The 17128-nt window shown below is 41.3% G+C and overlaps 1 long non-coding RNA gene across 1 annotated transcript in view; it reads right to left on the bottom strand.

Moving 5' to 3' along the window:
* Window positions 1-2844: 2844 nt before the first annotated feature.
* The window catches only part of LOC129048196 (uncharacterized), a 54370-nt gene continuing 40086 nt past the window's right edge, over window positions 2845-17128 (bottom strand). The window contains exon 5 of the long non-coding RNA XR_008510360.1: window positions 2845-3578. This is a non-coding gene — a long non-coding RNA (uncharacterized LOC129048196). The remainder of the gene's footprint in view (window positions 3579-17128) is intronic.

Raw genomic sequence — 17128 nt, 5'->3', positions numbered from 1 at the left:
AAATGCTTTCTATGCCAAATACATAGACATTTTAGAAAATTATTAAATTGTCCCAAAGAAGAAAAAAAAGTTGTACATTGTATTCAAAAGCAAGAAATAACCACCGCTACGGAGGAAGAGTACAAATGCATTAACTCATGAACTAAACACAGCTAAAGTAGAAATGAGTGAATTAAAATGTGGAACAGAGGAAATACCCAGAACATAGCATAGAGAGATAAAATCGTGAAAATTGTTTTTAAAATTACTTAAAACACATGGAAAACAGGAGAATTTGATGAACAGACTTTCAGTAGGAGAGTATAGAAAGAATAAGGGAGAAAACATTCAAATTTTGGGGGAAATTTCTAGGAAAAATGAAAGCTATAAATCAGAATTAAAATATCCACCAGGATGAATGAAGTTAAAATCTCTGTGCATACCATGTTAAAACTGCAAAATTTGCAGAATTTAAAACTGAAAACACTGTAAGTGATCAGAGAAAAAATTAGATTGCCCACAAAAGAAATATCACTAATAGACTTTTCATGAACAATAAAACAAAATAAAACCAAAAAAATGCCAGAAGAAAGCTAAGTACTATCTTAAAAACAGTTGAGGCAAAATAACTATTAACTTGGAATTCAGTTCCCAGACCATCTTTTAAGAATGAGAGCAAAATAGAAACATTTTCAGAGACATCAGTACCTAGGAAATATACTCTCTCAGATGTTTGCTGGAAGGACAACTAAAGAATATACCTCCACAAGAAGAAGACTGAATCCACAATAAAGAAATGTTTCTTTTTAAAAATTTTTTTATTTAACTTTTATTTTAAGTTCAGGGGTACATGTGCAGGTCTGTTATATAGGTAAGCTTGTCTCATGGGGGTTTGTCATACAGATTATTTCATCACCCAGGTATTAAGCCTTGTACTCATTAGTTATTATTTTTTCCCATCCTCTCCCTCCTACCCTTCACCCTCTGAAAAAACCCCAGTGTGTGTTGTTTCCCTGTTTGTCTCCATGTGTTCTCATCATTTTGCTCCCATTTGTGAGAACATGCAGTATTTAGTTTTCTGTTCCTCTGTTAGTTTGCTAAGGATAATGGCCTCCAGCTCCACCCATGTTCCTGCAAAGGGCATAATCTTGTCATTTTTTATGGCTACATAGTATTCCATGTTGTATATGTACAACATTTTCTTTACCCAGTCTGCCACTAATGGGCATTTAGGTTGATTCCATGTCTTTGCTGTTGTAAATAGTGCTGTAATGAACATATGCATGCATGTGTCTTTATGATAGAACAATTTCTACTCCTTTTGGTATATACCCAGTAATGGGATTGCTGGGTCGAGTGGTGTTTCTGTTTCAGGTCCTTGAGGAACAGAGGGCATAAGTTTCAAGGATCAGGACACAAATGCAGCAGAAACAGGATTCGAGTATTTCTTCCAACAGAGTTGTGAGTTGGGAAGTATTCCAAGATAACCCCAAACTTCCTTGCAATCCTGTCATAATTAATAAATCTTAAAGCAGTAACAGAAAGAGGAAGACAAAAAAGAAAAGAAGAAAAGAAAGAGAAAAAATGTGATTAAAATAAGCTTGAACTGAGACGTAGGTGATAACATGGTGTTCAGATAAGGAGAGTGTTTGAAAATAGCACAGAATGTAACTATATTGCCATGTTACAGAGAATATAGACTTTGTGAATTTTAAGTTTTGAAAAAATATATAAGTATACACATTAAAACTTTATTAACACTAATAGACTAGAAATGCAATAAATAAATTTCATATCAGTAGAAAGAAATAAAAGAAATGAACGGACCGCATAGCTATACACCATCCTATGATAATGGTGTCCCTTGGGGTGTGGACTGGGAACACTAGGGTTGGAGGCTAAAGAGGATTTTAGTTTTAACTCTAATGCTTTAGTGTCTTAAAAAAAATACTTCAAGCAAATATGGCAAAATTTGAAAAGTTAATATTTCTAGGTATTAACATTTCTAGGAATATAGGTTTTTGTTACATCATCCTTTATACTTTCTCATATTAAAATACCACAAGCAAGTATGACAAAATTTCAAAAGTTAATATTTCTAGGTGTTACCATTTCTAGGAATATGGGTTTTTGTTACATTATCCTTTATACTTTCCCATATTTTTATTTTATTTCCCATTACCCTTTATACTTTCCCGTATTTATTCAAAACAAAAAAAATGAAAAGCTTCTGTGCTTATTCTGAGCTGTTATCCAAGTGTGGGTAGAACATGAATGAGTTCCAAAGCAGTCCAGGTTCAAGTCCATGAAGTCTAGCAGATCAGTTCAGCTCCTGTCCAGAGCAGACACAGGGCTGTAACGCATTCCCCATCTGTTATGTACAGGTGAGAAAAATTCTTAATGGGAGAGAACTCCAGTGAACTTAAAGGGTCATTGCCTTTTAAACACTAGTAGTTTATAAAAGCCCCATTATCTTATGCTCTCTGTTGGTTTGAATTACTCGGTCCTGGCTTCAGTGTGCAAGTAGTGGAACAAAGATATCAATATAGAAACTGCCATAGCTGGGGGTCAGCAGGGGGTTACCCAATTAGAGAACCCTTAAGAAACCACAGAAAAGAAAATAACTTCTCTGTCATAATAAGGACCCTCTCCATGGGAGATGGAACAATCACTCTGTGTGTTAGTTTTCTCTTGCAGTGAGTGAATCATGAAGCACAATGAGAAACAGTAGATTGTCTTCTGTGAATGATGGACGCTGGCGGCGGGTTGCCCGTGGGATTAGTTGTTCCCTGGTACAGCTGTTAGACAGCACTCCACCCACGCATAAGGGAAAAGGAGTTAGAAAAGACAACACAAAGGGCAAATCAGTGAATGGGCTGCGTTTGCATTTCTCTCAACGGACATTTACATGAGAAGCATTCTCAAATGGGCTGCATGCTCTTGGAATATAGCAAGATCACGGTTATTGGCTTAAGGAAGTCCTGTAAATATCCTCCTCATTCTTCATTGGTGGATCTTAGTCTCACTGGTCAGAAGGCTTCCTCTTTATTGCGGAGTCAGGAATGGCTTAGGGCAGGCACTAGATCTGGATATTGATGCTACAATCTCTACCAAAGATGGCAAAAGCCCAACTCAGGCAGTGGCAGTGGGGATAGAGAATAGGTTATAGATCCGAGAGAGGTTTTAGAGGTAGAATCATAGGAATTGGTGGCTGGTTGCCTGCGCAGGAGTTGTGAGTCGGGAAGTATTCCAAGATAACCTCAAACTTTCTTGCAATCCTATCAATTGACTTAGGAAATAAGAAATAGAAGTGCTAAAGGAGAGATGGAGGTGGCAGGCAGGACAATTAGATGAAGTCTTGAAGATGTTGAGGAACATATGGACCTTCGTGGGGTAGATCCAGTAAGGAACAGGAAATGTGCAGCCGGAGGTTAGGTAGAGACCAGGAGATGGCAATTTAGAAATCACAGGTGCAGTGCTGGCAGCTGATTCACAGGTGTGGGTGGGACTGGCAAAGGCAGCATGTGATGTGGTAAAAGGGCTGAGAGTCCTCCAGTCAAAGACTTCTCACAGCCATGGGGGTTTCACGGAGTAGCTTCCTGAAAGGGACCGTAAGAATGGTAAGCAGGTGAGACCCCAGCCCCCATTTAAGTATAGATCAGCACTTTCTTGTTTCCAAAGTAAGATCTCTACATTAGGTTTCAAATGAAGAGAGGATCCTATGGCTCAAAAATTTTTCTGAAAACCCTTGCTGTTGTTCACAGGTTGGCTGAGGCTCATTAAACTTCTCCAGTGAGGAAAGGAAACACTTATACACCACTGGTGGGAATGTGAATTAGTTCAGTGACTGTGGAAAGCAGTCAGGAGATTTTTCAAAGAGCTTAAAATAGAGCTACCATTTGACCCAGCAATCCCATTGCCAGGTATATACTCAAAGGAATATAAATCACTCTACCATAAAGACACGAGCACACATATGATCACTGCAGCTCTATTCACAACAGCAAAGACACAGAATCAACCTAGGTGCCCATTAATGGTGGATTGGATAAAGAAAATGTGGTACAGGCCAGGCTTGGTGGCTCACGCCTGTAATCTCAGCACTTTGGGAGGCCGAGGTGGGCGGATCACAAGGTCAGGAGATCGAGACCATCCTGGCTAACACAGTGAAACCCCGTCTCTACTAAAAATACAAAAAGAAATTAGCCAGGTGTGGTGGCAGGTGCCTGTAGTCCCAGCTACTCGGGAGGCTGAGGCAGGAGAATGGTGTGAACCTGGGAGGCGGAGCTTGCAGTGAGCCAAGATTGCGCCACTGTACTCCAACCTGGGCAACAGAGTGAGACTCCATCTAAAAAAAACAGAAAATGTGGTACATATATACCATGGAATACTATGCAGCCATGAAGAATGAGATCATGGCCTTTGCAGCAACATGGATGGTACTGGAAACCATAATCCTGAGCAAATTAACACAGGAACAGAAAACCAAATACTGTGTGTTTTCACTTATAAGTGGGAGCTAAACAGTGAGTACCCATGGACATAAAGAAGGGAACAATAGACACTGGGGCCTATTTGAGGGTGCAGAATGGGAGAAGAGTGAAGATCAAAAAACTACCTGTCAGTTATTATACTGATTACCTGGGTGACCAAATTGTATATATGCCAAACCCCTACAACATGCAATCTACCCATGTAACAAACCTGCACATGTACCCCTTGAACCTGAAGGTTGGGAAGAAAAAAAAACTCCAGTGGAACAGGCCAGGGCATACCAGTTTCTCTGCAGTCTGAACATTGCTCCTAGCTTTGGGGTTGGCAGCTCTAGCCCTGGTGGAGCGCAGCTGGTAGGACCCCAGGGGCCAAGGTAGGCAGGGAGGTGAGGTCGTCACAGGTGGTCTATCAGTAAGCCCACACTGGGATGGGGAGGAAGAGGAGGCTTAGAGGAAGTCGGGTCCTGGCCAGGTAGATCTCGGGGTGAGATCGGATAAGCAGGCTAAAGGCACAGTGAAGCACAAGCAGCCACGTCCATTTCGGGGAAAGTCCAATTGAGAACATCCCAAAGTATGAGGCTCGATAAATGGGTGGGTGGAAATTTGTCCTCAAACAGGAATCACGTGCCATGTTTGGCACTGTTTGAGGAGACAGGGACAGCAGCTTTAAGACCGAGCTATGTAATGGAGTTCTTTCTTACTCCACAGCTGAGGGGGTGATTACCCAAGGTTGCATCATTTAAAGGACTCTAAGAATGTCACTTGGACAGGAGATTAAGCTTTTACCCACTGTCTCTAATCATGAAATAAAAGTGCAAATACCCCTCCCTTACACTTAACTTACATTTGAAATAAAAACACCTGAGGCCAGCATGGTGGCTGATACCTGTAATCCCAGCACTTTGGGAGGCTGAGGAGGGAGGACTGCTTGAGGCCAAAAGTTCAAGACCAGCCTGGGCAACAGAGTGAGATCTCATCTTTACAAAAAAATGTTAAAATTAGCCAGGCGTGGTGGCAGGCACCTGTAGTCCCAGCAACATGGGAGGATGAGGTGGGAGGATGAGGTGGGAGGACGGCTTGAGCCCAGAAGTTGGAGGCTGCAGTGAGCTGTGATTGTACCACTGCACTCCAGCCTCAGTAACAGGGCAAGACCCTATCTCTACAACAAATAAATTTTTTTTAAAAATGGCCAACTATGAAAGGGACAGGAAAACTAAAGAGAGTTAGAATCAAACCTTGTCATAAAATTGCAGAACTCATGGGATTGTCTTTGATCTGGGAACATTCAAGGGTGCTAGAAGTTAAAAGGCGGGAAAACTGGGACTGCTGAAAGGCCAGTGGATTGGGGCTGGAGTTGGGAAGATAAACTGTTTCTGCTGCGTTTGTGTCCTGACCCAGCCCAAAGGCACCAACTTCATAATTGGGACTACAAATCTCTTCTAAGTCAGAGTCCTAGAGTTCAGTGTGAAACCTCCTTTCCCACTCACATTTCCTGATGCTCTTCCTTTCCTGTTTGGAAAGCTCTGAGGTTAGCAAACATGCCTTTCAGTCTGTTGCGTGCAGTTGCCCCCTGCATTCCTCCATCTGCTCCCACCTCTCTACCTGGCCACTCACCTGAGCTCTCTGCAATTTCCACCACAAAGATGGCTCCAGTGCTCCAGGCAATGAGAACCCCATTCTTTCTGGACTGAACTTCAAACATCTCTTTTTTAATCTTCCTCTGCCCAGGATGATTTATTTTCCTTACCCTTTGTCTTTTATGAACCCCTCTTAAGAATATGCCTGTAAGCTAGATCTTGGCATTTTTAAATCCTTTTTCTAAAAGAATAGGTGGGGGGAAGGACTTTGCAAGCCACGAATATGATACCTCCAATGTCATAAAAACACCAGATCATCAACTTTTCAAGTCTCCTAGAAAGAAATACCCGGCAACCTTAATATTCCATTCCAAAGCTTAACAACTTTTATCCTAATCTGTCTCTCTTTTCATTATTTCTACATTTCAACTTTTCTGATATTGTTGGGATCCAATTCGTGTACCCCCAAAACCATTATCATTTTGGCTTGGTCTTTAAAGTCTTTGTCTCAATACTTTATACTAAAAAATGCAATATAAAAATTAATTGCCTTGTGTCATGGGAAGCCAGCCATTTAAAGTGTTGTCAACCTGCATTATTACCATGAGCATGACAATAAAGTTTAAGATGAATCATGTAAAGCAAAATTAGAAATGTACTCAGATGAAAGAGCCAGCAGGAGTTACAACCAAGCCTTGTAATGAAGGCATTGAACAGATGACGACATTCTAAAATTCCCATTTATTTTTGACCAGATGCAATTGGAAATAATGATAGGTCTATGTAAATTCAACCCGAGTTCTTTTTTCATTTCAGCTTACATGATGATAGATCCTAAGATGCACATATCTTCTGCCACTGCAAATATTCAAGAAGCAAGAAAGAACATTCGAAAGTGGCCTTTGCACCCTAATGATACATCTCTCCCCAGCATCTGTCATCAAGAATGATACTTGCCAACTCCTTTTCGTAGACATCAGAAAGCAGCATTTTGCTAATGAGAAAACGTTATATGACCGCAAAGGAAGTATACTCTTCATGACTGTTGGAAGAAATACTAGAATCAAAGTCAGGAAATCCGAGTCTTAATCCTGGCTCTGTCATAAGAAGACTTTGGTCAAATCATGTAAGCCAGTCTGTGTTCGCTTTCTTCATCTGACAAAAGGTAATATTTTAAAAAGCAAACAAAACAAAACAAAAAATACTTGCCCATCTATCTTATGGATTTACTGCGAACATGTCTTGAGAAGTATAAGGTATCCTAGCTGATTCTTACTCTCATTAGTGTTTATAGCTTTCTGGCCTCATTCACCTAAACAGATTACATGAAATTTCCTCACCTCCTCCCCTAAAAAGGGCAGTGCCATAAATTTAATGTATGTAAAAACAATCTGCCCTGACATGACTGAACAGGAATTAGACGTTAAACTGATTTAGAATTCACTGTTCTCTCTGACTGTAAACCCTGTAATTAGAGTGAGCTATAAACCATGGTGCAGTGTAATTCCTAGGAGCATTCTAGCAAATAGTATAGAATTTTAGGGGGAAGAGTCCTCGGAGATCATCACGTCCAACCTTTCATTTTACAGATAGCAAAACTAAGGCCTGGGAAGGCTAAGAAGCAGCAGTTAAGGATGATGTTGGACTTGGATCCAGATTCCTGATTCCTTGCCTTGTGGACTTTCTTGTTCAAAAGCTACCTGTTGACCTCCCATAATTCAGTTGAACTGACGTGTTGCGTCAAATACCCATTTAGAGATTTCTATCACAGCTAGTGTTTCTTTCTGCCAACACAGGCCTGTCACATAATAGTGGCAGGAATTCCTCTTTTGTTATTGGCTTCCATTATAAAACTAGAGAAATGTTTTCCTGGAAAGGTCTTCCCAGTAGGTTGAGTTGCTGATGTCTGCCCAGTGATACTATCTGTTCCTTGGAGGCAGACACAGTGGTGCATGGAAAAGACCACAGGTTTGGACTTAGAAGAAAAGCCTTGGAACTGGGTCTTGGTTCTAAGTCTTTGTAGTCGAGATCTTCAGGGAAAACTTGGTCTTATTCTGAGCAAATTTTCTCATCTGGGGAATGAAATAACAATCCTGAAAACACTTTGTAAATTATAAAGTATGGTATAAATACTGGTGATTATTGCCTTCGAAGCCCAAAAAAACACAGCGTGTGGCAAGCTGCAAAACTGACACTTGTTTAAAAAAAAATTTGGTCCCAAATTATACAACTCGATGGTTTAGTAGCCATTGTGGGAAACCAGCAGACTATTGGTATCCACGTAAGAGTTTTTTTCTCCTTTCTTATCTTTTGAATCTCTCCTCAGATTCTAACTTACCCCATTTCCGTCTCTGACTCACTAGAATTTTTTCTTTGCCCTGCCATGACCTGGCTTCCTATTTTCAGTAACCAAGATTTGCTCGTTACTCAAAGCTCACTTGAGGAGGTCCTGCACATATAGAACAATATACTAAGGGAATGGTGCCATATTGGACTGTTCGTTTTTCTTTGGCTTGGCAGTAACAGAAACTTAATTCAAACCCTCTTAAGCAAAATGGGTGATTCACTAAAATGATACTAAGACAGCTCATAAAATGTAAAGTAAAACCGAATAACCGGGAATGGGGACTAATATGTCTCCTGTCCCAGGGTTCACCTAGCTTCTCTCACTGAGTTGGCCTAATTCTCTCTCACTGCAGGCAAGTCCCCTCTGTATCATAGGAGATGGCCATGGCATGTCACTTTGTGACTGCAGAAACATCAGCTATGGTTTGAGAAATTTTGGAGCAGGACTCAAAGTAGCCTAGCTGAGGTCCGATGTTGAGGGAATAAGCTCAGGTTCTATGAAACAAGCCTGGGCATGCAACTCAAGTGGACCCTTTTAACCTCCAACCACAATAATTGGTTCAAAGAAGGGTCAGACATGATGGCTCACACCTGTAATCCCAGCACTTTCGGAGGCAGAGGTGGGAGGATCACGAGGTTGACCATCCTGGCCAATGTGGTGAAACCCCGTCTCTACTAAAAATACAAAAATTAGCTGGGTGTGGTGGCACACGCCTATAGTCCCAGCTACTCGGGAGGCTATGGCAGAAGAATTGCTTGAACACAGGAGGCAGATGTTGCAGTGAGCTGAGATTGTGCCACTGAACTCCAGCCTGGCGACAGAGTGAGACTCCATCTCAAAAAATAAAAAGGCTGTATCCTTTCAAAAGAAGTGCACAATTTCTGCTGACCTGTCAGAAAAAAAATTGATGTATACCACAATTTCTATGGCCTCATTTTTCGCCTCTAAAAACAGAGCTCTTTGCTAAACAAATAACATACAACCACTAAAGATCATTACCTCCAATCTGATGATTGAAAAAAATAAAAGTACCTACTTATAATAAATTATTTTTGAATGAATCTTCTATCATATCAATAACTCTTAGCAATCTAACAGCTATGCTGTACAAACATATTGGGGTACATTGCTTTGGACAAGTCATGGCATGTGTAATACTTTTCCTTCCACCTCATTCGTCTCTTGCCTACCTAAGTCCTCCTGCATCCAGTGAATCAAACACACATCTGAAGGTTTAGTTATAGTTCTAAGACTGCTCATACAGTTATAACTGAAGTCCTTGCAGGCAGTTTCTCCTTGTACTAACAGAGTTGACTTTGACTTTTCTCCAGAGCAGAGACTCTCGAGCTTTCACGTGCATAAAAATTACCTGGACAATGTGCTGAAATATGGGTCCCCTCACCAGTGGTTCCCAAGCTTTTCTGTTCATCAGAATTAACTAGGAAACTGTGAAGTATTTTGGAGGCCAAGCTGCATCCCAGATTCATGAAATCCCAGTTTCTGCGGGTGGCGCACAGGCGCCAGGAGTTTCTGATGTTCACCAGGTACTTCCAATGTTCAGACAAGTTTGGGAACCTGATATGGTTTGGCTCTGTGTCCCCCACCCAAATCTCACCTCGAATTGCAATCCCTAAGTGTCAGGGACCTGGTAGGAGGTGATTGGACCATGGGTATAATTTCCCACATGCTGTTCTTGTGATAGTGAGTTCTCATGAGAGTTGATGGTTTTAAAATGTTTGGCAGTTCCCCCTTTGCTCTCTCTCTCCTGCCGCCATGTGAAGAAGATGCTTGCTTCCCACCAACTTCCACCATGATCGTAAGTTTCTTGAGGCCTCCCCAGCCATGCAGAACTGTGAGTCAATTAAATTCCTTTCTTTATAAATTACCCAGTCTCAGGTAGTATCTTTATATAATAGCAGTGTGAAAACGGACTAATACAGAACTCCTGCCCTAGCTCTGACTGTACATTGGAGCCACCTGAACAGTTTAATGCAGTGAAAGTGCCTGGGACACAGCCTAAACCTAAAGCCTAATTCCAATCTGGGTGGAGGGAGAATGGGATTATTTATTGGCCATGAGCATTGTTTTAAGCTCCACAGCTGATTAGTCTTAACCCTCCACTAGAGACTATGACTGGGTCTGGGGTAGAGCCCAGATATCTGCATTTTATTAAGCACTCCCCTCTATCCCCCCAGTGATTCTGACTCAGGGGTCTATACCTCACTTTGAGTATCATTTCACTTAGACTCTGGCTGCACAAACAAACAAACAGCACTAGCATCTCCTTGGAGTTTGTCACAAATGCAGAATCTCAGGCCCCACCCCAGCCCCCACCACCTGAATCAGAATCTGTATCCAATTTGAGCTTAAATATCACCGGTCTAGAGGTGTTCCTAAATACCGATTGCACATTGGAATTACCTGGAGCTTTAAAAATGTGGAAGCAGGATCCCACTGTGACAGACTTTGATCTAATTGGTTGGCGGTGTGGCACCTGGATTTTTTTTTTTTTTTTTAATTGAGACAGAGTCTCACTCTGTCACCAAGGATGGAGTGCAGTGGTACAATCTCAGCTCACTACATGTAACCTCCTCCTCCTGGGTTCAAGTGATTCTCCTGTCTCAGCCTCCCAAGTAACTGGGATTACAGACGTACACATCCATGCCCAGCTAATTTTTGTATTTTTAGGAGAGATGGAGTTTCACCATGTGGCCAGGCTGGTCTCGAACTTCTGACCTCAAGTGATCCACCCGCCTCGGCCTCCCAAAGTGTTGAGATTACAGGCATGAGCCACTGCGCCCAGTCGGCACCTGGATTTTTTAAAGCAGCCAAAGTTGAGAACACTTCTAGAAACTCTGCTGTCGTTCATTTAATGATTATTCAGTTCTTTTAGTTGGGCTTAAAGATTTCAGTTACATCATTGACCCCTTTAGATCACACTGGAAAATTTCAGATCAGTCACGATAAGTCAGTGTCACGGCTTGAACTTGCCTGAGTTCATAACAGCAAAGCGTGCGGCTAATGCCAATGAAAAAAATGTTTCAACTAAGGGTTTTTCAGTTCACGTACAGTTATTCTCTCATTCCTGACCTGTTTTAAAGATTATTTCCTTTTTTCATTACATATACATGTAAAAGTCTTAAGTAATAGAGCATAAAAGGCCCTAAGTACAAAAGTTTATGGGAATTTTTTTGTAATATATTCCGAAGTTCAAATTCAGTCTCCTGAAAAATGACATAAGGGCCTACTCATGAGTCAGAACTAATGAGAAGGGCTTATCTTGTCCCCTTCTGTTTCCTTTGTAATACTAATGTAATTTGTAATGGTGATAAGATTCCTGAAGGATGCCATTAGAGCTGAACAAGGGTTGAGATCTGAAACTGGACACATCAATCCAATGCCCAGCATGTAGTAGGTGCTCAGTGAATGAACATTTATTTCTTCTCAAAACCCTCTCAGCCGTTATGTCTGTGTCTCTTACAATATATATCCTTTTCAGCCTGAATCACTGTCTCGGCATCGTCCTATTCTGCCCTTCTAGACTTAGATTGTAGGTTTCTTTTTTGTTGTTTGGTTGGGTTTTTTTGGGAGGGAGGAGGGGACAGGGTCTCGCTTTGTCTCTCAGGCTGGAGTGAAGTGCTGTGATTATAGCTCACTGCAGCCTTAACCTCCTGGGCTCAAGCAATCCTTCTGCCTCAGCTTCCCAAGTAGCTGGGACTACAGATTTGCCCCACCATACCGGCTTATTTATTTATTTATTTATTTAGAGAAAGAGTCTTGCTCTATCACCCAGGCTGGGGTGCAGTGGCACAAGCTTAGCTCACTGCAACCTCTGCCTCCCGGTTTAAGCAATTCTCCTGCCTCAGCCTCCCAAGTAGCTGGGATTACAGGTGCCCACCACCACGCTCAGCTAATTTTTTTGTATTTTTAGTAGAGACCAGGTTTCATACGTTGGCCAGGCTGGTTTTGAATTCCTGACCTCAAGTGATCTGCCTGCCTCAGCCTCCCAAAGGGCCAGGATTACAGGTGTGAGCCACCACGCTGGCCAATTTTTAAAAATGTTTTTGTAGAGATGGGATCTTGCCATGTTGCCCAGGCTAGTCTGAAACTCCTGGGCTCAAAAGAGCCTTCCACCTTGGCCTTCCAAAGTGCTGGGATTAGAGGTGTGAGCCACCATGCCCAGCTGAGATTGTAGATTTCTTTTGAATGGAGAACATGTCTTATTTATCAATCCCACCTTTTGTGCCAGAATACTACATAGCATAGAAATCAACCAATTGCATGTGTGGATAGGTCATAAGTGGATGAGATATTCCTTTGCACGATTTTCCTTGACGGGTAAGCTGACATCTTCCTTATAGAGGTATTCAGACTGAGTTTTCTCAATTTATCTTCATCAGTCCCTGCTGAGTCAATCTTATTGGGCATCTCTTTAACTTGTCAATTCTGATCTAAGCCAGGGAATTCTGCTATGTGTGCAGCTACAGCCAGACTTCAGACATCTGAATGGCCTTGGTCTTTTTATAGTTTTCACTTGGCAAATAGACTCAGGCTCCCGCAGACTTGCTGATATGGAGCGAGGTAAATCAATTTCCACCATGCCAGGTACTGAGGCTGAGGCTTCAGGACCACACTGCTGGACACAGAAACTTCCTCATCTTTTCTCTCATTCCAAACTTAAAATAACACTGGCTGTCTTACAGGACACCAGGAAGACTGCAAAGATCTTAACCCTGGTCTCAGGACAGACTATAGAATAAGCATCTGAGAGAAGAAATGGAGAGAGTGGGATCATTTTCCCTCTAAGAAAAGAAAGGATGATGGAGAAAGCAGGTAGTATAGGAAGAAGCAACCTCAGGTAACTGAAATACAGTCACGTTTGTGTTAAAATAACTTTTCTAAGTTTATTGGGATCCTCTAGAATAATCAACTTTTTGTGACCTCCCCATCTATCATGTAGCTGGTGATTATACCACATCCCCTAACAGGAAGATGTTGACTCTGCTTCCAAGGCAAACCAATTATGAAATACAGCCATGGCCACATTCTTGCTCCATTCTACAGTGCAGTTCAACAACTGGGTTCAAACCCTTGGTGTGACCAAAAAAAACCAAAAAATTAAAGAGAAGTGGAAAAGGAAGATCGTTGATTTTGTAGACCAAAAGGAAACTAAGTTAGCTGCTTCTAATTTCTCTGTGAAACACTGGTTGCATCTTACTCCCTCAAAAATAACTGGTGTTTCTCTTAGATAATGCAATTATTTATAGGCTTCTACTGAATCTTTTATATTATCCTTTTCTTAGACTTCCAGGGCAGGCACAACTGGGCAAATAGTAAAAAGGTTTATTTTAATTTTTTTTACCTTGATTAAGTAGATTGTATGCATATATGTATTTAAAACAAAAATAAGTAAGAGAATGATAAAATGCATGACTCGAATCCTGGCTACTCTTGATGGGGGAGGCAAGAGGAGGGGAGAGAGGACGGGTATACAGGGAAACAAAAGTTACAGATATTATTCCGGGCTTAAGTATGGGCAGGCAGTTCACGGGGGTTCACTATATTACTATAAATAAGTAACCTGTAATCCCAACACTGTGGGAGGCTAAGGCAGGAGGATCTCTTGAGCCCAGGAGTTCCAGATCAGCCTGGGCAACGTGGTGAAACCCCATCTCCACTAAAAATACAAACAAAGAAAAAAATTAGCCAGGTGTGGTGGTGCCCGCCTGTAGTCCAACTACTTGGGAGGCTGAGGAGGGAGGATCGCTTGAGCCCAGGAGGTTGAGGCTGCAGTGAGCTGTGACCACACCACTGCACTTCAACCTGGATGACAGAGCAAGACTGTGTCTCAAAAGTAAATAAATAAATAACAAAAACAAGTATTACAAAAACTATATTTCTCATTGTTCTACATCTGCCTTGTAGGCAGTTGCATTGGTAAGTTTATTCTGTAAGCTATTTAACTTCTGACATTTTCCCCATTGATCTTCTTCCACAAGTCCAAGTGAGTAAATAGAGTCAAAGCCCACTTGGAGGCCCTGCAGCCCTCTCCTTTCTCACCCGTACCTGAATGTGTGATGACTCCTGAACTGGGCTCCTGTGCTATGAAGCTTGCCCAACAGTGGAAAAATCTCCAAATGTGGTTCTTATGCCAACTCTCCTTTACCAGTGAGCCAAGCTGCTAGGAAGAAGTTATGTTACTCTTTCTTATGTATATTGCACATCAGGCTCACTATGCGCTGGTTACTTGCCCAAGTCTGCTGAGACAGAACACTCACACACGCAAGCTACATGAAGCGGATTTATTACTTAGGCAGCAAGGGACAACAGAACCCTGGAATTCACGATGAGCCAGTGCCTCCCTAAGTCTCAGGAAAATTGCTCACGGCAGATGGAGTTTCATCTGTGTATGCCCCAACTGCATCGCAGCTGAGGGACCCGAAAAAGCATCCTGCCCTGAGTTTTATACCCTGTGGTTACAGGACTCATTAAGCTAAACCATTGAAGGACATCCTTTTTCTAGGAGAGGCTGGAACAGAGCCCAGGCTGTTCCAGCCAGCTCCCCCTTATCTCAAGATATTGCATTCCCAGCACACTCATCAGTTATTCTTGAGAACAAGCAAGAAATGGGGAGAAATGGGTTAGTCCAAGGCCCCCAGAGAACTGTCTTACATATATCTTTTTAAGAAATCTTTCACGAAGGAGTGGTTCTATAGGTGGATATGGGCGTTCCTGGGGCTGGCTGTAATACCATGAAACACTGTAGAAGCTTTCCCAGCCAACCTGTTTGATCAACTCCAGAAACATATCTGGTGCCCTGTAAGACAAACAGAACAATGGCCTGGGCTCCCAGAATGCTAAAGGTGATGGCTGGCCTCTTCTCCTCCTAACTGTTGACTTATTTGCTTACTTGGAGTTACTTAATACCTTGTGATAACAGTCATAGTCATATAATTAAGAGATTTAATGTTGAGTTAAGTAAATTGATGAAAACAAATATCAGAAGAGGGTTGTTTCTATAAACCTAGGTTGAGTGTTTTGGAAAGCTAGATAAATGTGAGTTGCAAAGACGAATCAAATTAGGTAAGGGTTAGACAACTAAAAATTATTGGGTAGGAAATTCTACAAATCTATGAGGAGTCTGCACTCTGGTTGCTTTGTGCTTGTCCTCAGTTTTATTCTAGTTTAAAGAGAGCAAAACTAGAGATAAAGCATGCTGCTTTACAGGAATGGGTTTTGTGAGGAAGAGAAAAAGGAACCCTAAGTAGAGGCCCTATAATTGAAGTAAAAGGCCTCAATCTTGCATCAAAAGCTCGGCAAATGAATATATATTTATACATGTCAAGTTCAAATTGTCTTAAAGTATATATATGTGTTCATCCATTTTCATGCTGCTGATAAAGACATACCCGAGACTGGGAAATCTACAAAAGAAAGAGATTTCCTGGACTCACAGTTCCACGTGGCTACAGAGGCTTCACAATCATGGTGGAAGGCAAAGAGGAGAAAGTCATGTCTTACATGGATGGCAGCAGGCAAAGAAAGAGCTTGTGCAGGAAGACTCCCATTTTTAAAACCATCAGATCTCGTGAGACTCATTCACTGTCACGAGAACAGCTAGGGAAAAACTTGCCCCCATAATTCAATCACCTCCCATTGGGTTCCACCCACGATGTGTGGGAATTGTGGGAATTACAATTCAAGATGATATTTGGGTGAGGACACAGCCAAACCATATGAATATGTAACATTTTTAATGTTTCTTTGTTCCATATTATTATCCTTATTTTTAGTAACTGACCCACTTACAGTTTCAATTATATTGGCTAAGAGGCTTTCTCCTGTGCTACCAAAACTCACCCCCAGGACCTAAAAATGTTAAATATCTGGGAGGGTAAGCAACAACAATGAAACACAAGTTTTCATCATTCTCTCCTTTGTCCTTTATTAATTTGTTTGAGTGAAGACTTAGGAGGCAGGACAGTACTTATTTAAGTACTGACCTTACCAAGAGCAGCCCTTGATCAAATTATGCATGATACTCATCAAAACTTTTAATAAAGTTTTTTTATTAACTCTACAAAATAGGAATGCTTCATTATATGACTATTTTTTTTTAAAAAAAGGCAAAGAATACAGATAAAGCTAAGTTCCTGTGATCACACCAAACTCCATCCTAGTTCGCTTATGGAAATTAACCACTATAATCAATTTGGTAAGTACCCTTTCTGACCTTTTCCTATACTTTTACATATTTACATATATGTCTGTCTTAGTCAATTCAGGCTGCTATAGTAAAATACCTTAGACTGGGTAATTGATAAAAGAAACAAAGATGTATTGCTCGTAGTCTGGAGTCTGAGAAGTCCAAGATCAAGGTGCCAGCAATTGGAGTCTGGTGAGGGTTCATTCGTTGTAGATGACAACTTTCTGCTTTATTCTCACGTGGCGGAAGAGTTGAACAAGCTCCCTGAAGCCTCTTTTATAAGGGCACTAATCTCTTTCATGAAGGTGAAACTTTCAGGACCTAATAACTTCCCAAAGGCCGCACTTTCTAATACCATCACATTGGTGACTAAATTTTAACATATAAATTTCGGGGGACCCAAACATTCTGACTATAGCACTGTCTATAGAAACGTATACTCATGTTTTATGCTTTCTGTTTTATTTTACATAAATAGTTTTTTATTACTTATTGTTCTTCAATTTAACGTTTTACACTCATCAAC

The sequence above is a fragment of the Pongo abelii genome, chromosome 8 (assembly GCF_028885655.2).
Source record: "Pongo abelii isolate AG06213 chromosome 8, NHGRI_mPonAbe1-v2.0_pri, whole genome shotgun sequence".
NCBI classification, from domain to species: Eukaryota; Metazoa; Chordata; class Mammalia; order Primates; family Hominidae; genus Pongo; species Pongo abelii.
The sequence above is the reverse complement of the archived record's forward strand: the minus strand, read 5'-3'. Positions and strand labels throughout refer to the sequence as shown.